Raw genomic sequence first — 5161 nt, forward strand, 5'->3', positions numbered from 1 at the left:
TGATGAGCCTTTTTCTTTTACTGAGTCCCTGATTTTACTTACCTATCCAAATCCTCCTCATCACCTCACTCCCACTCATCCCTTGCTACATTCTCTCTTTGACTCCCCTTCACTAATACCTGCTATCTATTCTGCAAGGAAATCCAAAGGCAATCCCAATTTCTTTATCCTGGTTTCAGACAATGGCATATAATACCACCAGTAACCATTGGACCTTCCTTTTTGTACATATTTTTATTATAAAAATACTGTACAGAGCTGTTACAGGTACATGAGTAAGGTAATGAGTACATTTCCTATTGAGCATTGTTACCTCCTCCTTTGTTTTTCCCCTACCATCACTTCCCTCCCCACTTCCTCAACACCCTCCCCCCCCCAAAGTTGTAAAGTTCTTTTTCAACATAGTGTCTTGTATATCTCACTGGACCTTCTTACAATATAATTGCTGATAGTACTGGTGCACCATGCTTTAACCAGATCACCAAGGACTTTTAATCACTTTTCAAAAATATTTCTCTTAAAAGATACTGAAAACATAGTCATTTTCCTTTAATGCCAACTTAGTCATTTTCCTATAATGCCAACTTGCTCAGCTCTAGCAGGCTCTTCATTCTTATTTTTTGTGAAGTGCTCACTTGTTTGCATATTGGAGAACCATCTCCATTTTTCAAGTGGCTGGATTTGCAGACTGTTCTCTCAGCCTGTACCCAATCAGTGTTTAATGGGATCCAGAATTTTAACTGTAGTGATTGTGAACACTGTTCTACTTTATCCTGTCTAGAGAATCTCCAAAGAGGCTATTTGAAGTTAACATATTCTGTCAGCAAAGTTTTCGACCTACAGCCCTGCACAGAGCATCTTTGACTTCTTTGTTCTTCAAGGTGTACAGCACAGGGTTCAGGAGGGGGGTGATTACTTTCACAGTGTAGGTCACAGAGATCAGCTGGTCTGCATCTCTGCTGTTCTGTCTTAGGTTTGAGGTAGGCAATGGAGGCACAGCCACAGTGAATAATGACTACAGTGATATGAAAAGCACAGGTGGCAAAGGTCTTTTTCCTGCCCTCAGCAGAGGCAATCTTGAGGATGGTGGAGATGATAAGGTCATAGGAGATAAAAACCAAGCCCATGGGAATCAAGATCACCAACACACTGATGATCAAGGTCAGGATCTCATTTCACTGTGGTGTCAATGCAGGAAAACTTCATCACAGGTCGGATGTCACAGAAGAAGTGGGCCACCTTGGTGGCACAGGAAGGGAGCCTGAACACGGCTAACATGTGTCATTGCCACAACCAGACCAATGCTGCAGGCCTGCGCCCCCCCCCCCAGCTGAAAACACACCTTCTTGTTCATGATGACTGAGTACCTCAAGGGGTTGCAAATAGCCACATAGCATTGCTGTTAGCAAGAAGCAATTGATGATAGCCAAAGTAATAAAGAAGAACATCTGAGTGGCACAACCTGCTAAGGAGATGGGGTGAGTAAGGTTTATGAGATTGACAAGCATTCTAGGTATAATGATAAGTGTGTACACAGTCTTAGAGCCTGACAGCATACTGAGGAAGAAGTACGTGGGGGTATGGAGGTGATAATCAAGGGTAATGATGGTCACAATAGTGACATTGCCCACCAGGGTTAGTATTTACAGTGCAAGAAACACAACAGAGTGTGAGCTGGTTGAGTGTGAGTTGGAGAAACCCTGAAAAATGAACTCACTCACCCATGTGTAATTCTCTTTCTTCATAGTATATCTATGAAAGAAATAAGTATATAAAGATTTTAGATGAGTAACCACTCATCTATTTTTGTCAAATAGTTGACAGGGCAAATACTTGTGGTTAATCTACCACAAGATTCTTACATTATGTTCGTGATCATAGTTACTTATCTGGGGAGTAGACATTTGAAAAATGTTCTTTTCTCAATAAGAAGAAAGTATACATAGCTTTCAGAGATATTAAACTTTAAAAGGGGCATATTATAAACTCATTTACTTCTTCTATCATGTACTATTTTATCTTGAACATCCCTAGGACAAGTTTCTTCATCTTTCTATGGATATGGTGATGATAATATCACAGAATTATTGACAGAAAATTTTCATGTTATGAAGCACAAAACATATGTGAGAATTAAAGATAATTGACCAATTCAAGTGCAGTAGTATCATGTGAATTCCAGGCCTTGTGGCTACCTAATCCTTGAGCTTCTAGAATTTGGCTGGATGTTTTGCTATTGTGACTCACAGAGAGTCTTTCCAATCTGACTTATTTTTACTCTGATGCTGCTGCTTCTTACAACTCTGCCTTTAATTTATTTTCCTTAGATACCACTCATTTTTTCAAAGACAAACAAGTGTTTTCCCCTTACCCTTACTCTCAGATCTATGTGTCCTTGTTTGTGTATCTATTGTATTGAGGAGTTGTACAGAACTATTTTTACTGCGAGCATATTATACTGCTGTCAATTTATTACCACCAGGCATGATGGATTATTTTTCCTCCTCAGATACAGAATCTGATTTCTGCTGTGTTTAGGGTAATTCTCAGGCACACAGGTATCAAAAGACTCAACCAGAACTCAAACTCATGCTTTCTGATGCCCTGTGATTATTCCTCCTAGTACACCATTCTGCACTGTAGAACTATCCTGCCCACAGCTACACAGGAGCCAGGCATTCCCACTCTTTATGACTGCAAGATGACCACAGCAATGTAGGATATCTCCTGAAATGGTCATTTCAGGTCATTGCTTCTTCACACAAATTACCTATTAGAAAGCAGAATGCTGGTGCATCATGGTGAGAGTCTCTCCAAAAAATAGAAGGCATAACTGTTTTAACCCTTGTCTTATTTTTACTGATGCCTGTAACAGTCACAAATAACTAAATAATTGAGCTAAAGTATAATGTTGGAATTATAACAATATAATACTATGGGAAAAATAACATCATTAACATATAATTGGAAAATATATTGGTAGTGAAACTTTTCCAGTAGTCTTTACCCAACTACTAAGCTACATGTAATTATGTAATAGGTTAGTTGTAAAAAAAATTAACTCAGTAACAGAATGATGGAGTTGCTTCAAAAGTGCATTTTGCTGGAAGTAAAGCAAATGAGTTACATTATGAAATGATTTATTATTGGCTAAGTTTCAAAGGTAAGCTTACCTAGTGCTTTTGAATTACAGTTAATTTAACCATTTTTCATAAATATACTACTTTTCATAGAACAAATCTACAAAAGGTATTTATTTATAAGATATTAGTATACAATTGTACTTAATTCCTCAATGCATGATATAAAAGGAAATCAGATAGAGTTGCAAAAAAGTAAATCTTCTGTTGGACATGAGAGACCATTTTTTTATTGTGAAAATACCATACAGAGGGATTACAATTACATGAGTAAGGTAATGAGTACATTTCTTATCAAGCATTGTTGCCTTCTCCTTTGTTTCCCCTTACCACCCCTTCCCATCTCCCCCTCCCCCTGCCACCCACACCAAAGTAGTAAAGTTTGTTTTTATTTTTTCTTTTTCAAAGTTTATCAACATAATGTCTTATATATCTTATTGTTGCAATGGGGCCACCTGTATCCCTATTTAAACAATTTTTTCCCTTCCCCTCCATAAATTATACCAACATGAAATACAGTGAAAACAGTGGTTATACCATGAGGGAGGAACATACAAAGCAACAAAGAAATATCTTATAAATATGTTTAAAACAATAGCAAGAGAGAAAAAACACTTGAGTACTTATCTTGGGGTTCATTTCACCTAACATCAACTTATCTGACCATTTCTGCTTGTCTCAGACATATACTAGTTATTGCAAATAAGGGAAACCATTTTTTAATAGGGAAAGTTGTTTGACCTTGATGTGCATGGCATGGTAAGTAACTGTAAACATGCTTTATGAAGCTTTATACACTGTGCTGCTGTGGACTATGAATTGTCTGAGACAAGGATACAGACAAGTGAACATAGGAGGTAACTAGTAGAATCATTGTTTATTACCATTTTAGTAGAGATACCCTCAAATCCTGGGAAGTAATGATTTATTGAGCTAAGTGCTTGGAAGCCATAACCAAAGGAAGAAGAGCAAATATTCCTAGACACCAGGATGCTTTCCAACTTCGTAAAATTGGATCCTTTAAGAACAATAAAACATTTACTTGTATTTTATTCCTCATATGGTATTACTGAAGTTTTTGTCTGAATTCTCACTTCCCCAGTGAATCAATGGCTCGACAGAAAAACTGAGGTCGAGGTCAGATATGTGTCCATGAGTCAGTAGTACTCACAAATCTGGGTCATGAAGAAGAGGCATCTGAGGGTGGAGATTCCATCTGCTATTTAGTCACTCAGGAATAGAGGGAGAAAGGAAAAAATATCAGGGGCCCTTTGGATACAAGATAGTCCTTTCAGTTGGAGAAGAGCTTTTGGTATTGATGGAAGATTCTCCAAGGAGCAGCCTTCAAGGGCGTCAGGTGCTGTTCCCTGAGGACTCTGAGACTCCTCCTGGGATGAGGTAACAGTAGACAGCTTTCATCAGGGGACCTTGCTACATGTGGGTCACATTTACCTGATCACATGGGTTTGTGCTCTAGGAGTCTTGAGGCCATTTTCATAGCAAGTACAAACAGCCATGACTTACACTTCAAGTTCTATTTTTTTAAATAAACATACTATTTTTATACAGTTGGGTCTTGGAAAACCATGGTTACAAGCTCAAGTGAGCTGAGCTACAAGCCACTTTCTTGATTCCAGGAAACTGTGCAATTCTCCCTATAGTCAAAAACATATCTCTGTGCTACAAGCTGGGTTGTTTTTTATTTTTCCTTCTCTCTGAATGAAAAGAGTCAACTCCAGCTATGGTTTTTGTACTATAACAATTAAAAGTGAGAGGTTAAAAACTCAAAAGACGGCAGAAACTTACCGAGAAGCCCCAAGAGACCACCGAATGTCTAAAGAACTTGAGCCAGGATGGCATCCACTGACAGCATTGTAAGGGAAGTGGTTCATAGCACCAGGCTTCATGGGCCCAGCTTGGGTGCTCTCAGCTCTGGTTTTCCTGCTACAATCCCAGGTGCTTCAGTCTCCTAGGCAGATTTTTACTTTGTTCTTAGTTTTATGTCCATTTCTTTACCAAAT

General features: G+C 38.5%; 1 pseudogene; it reads right to left on the reverse strand.

Annotated features, from left to right (window-relative positions):
* Positions 1-820: 820 nt before the first annotated feature.
* On the reverse strand, positions 821-1745 carry LOC122109208 (annotated as a pseudogene).
* Positions 1746-5161: the final 3416 nt, after the last annotated feature.

The sequence above is a fragment of the Dipodomys spectabilis genome, unplaced genomic scaffold, assembly GCF_019054845.1.
Source record: "Dipodomys spectabilis isolate Male_0828 unplaced genomic scaffold, ASM1905484v1 ptg000069l, whole genome shotgun sequence".
Classification (NCBI taxonomy): domain Eukaryota; kingdom Metazoa; phylum Chordata; class Mammalia; order Rodentia; family Heteromyidae; genus Dipodomys; species Dipodomys spectabilis.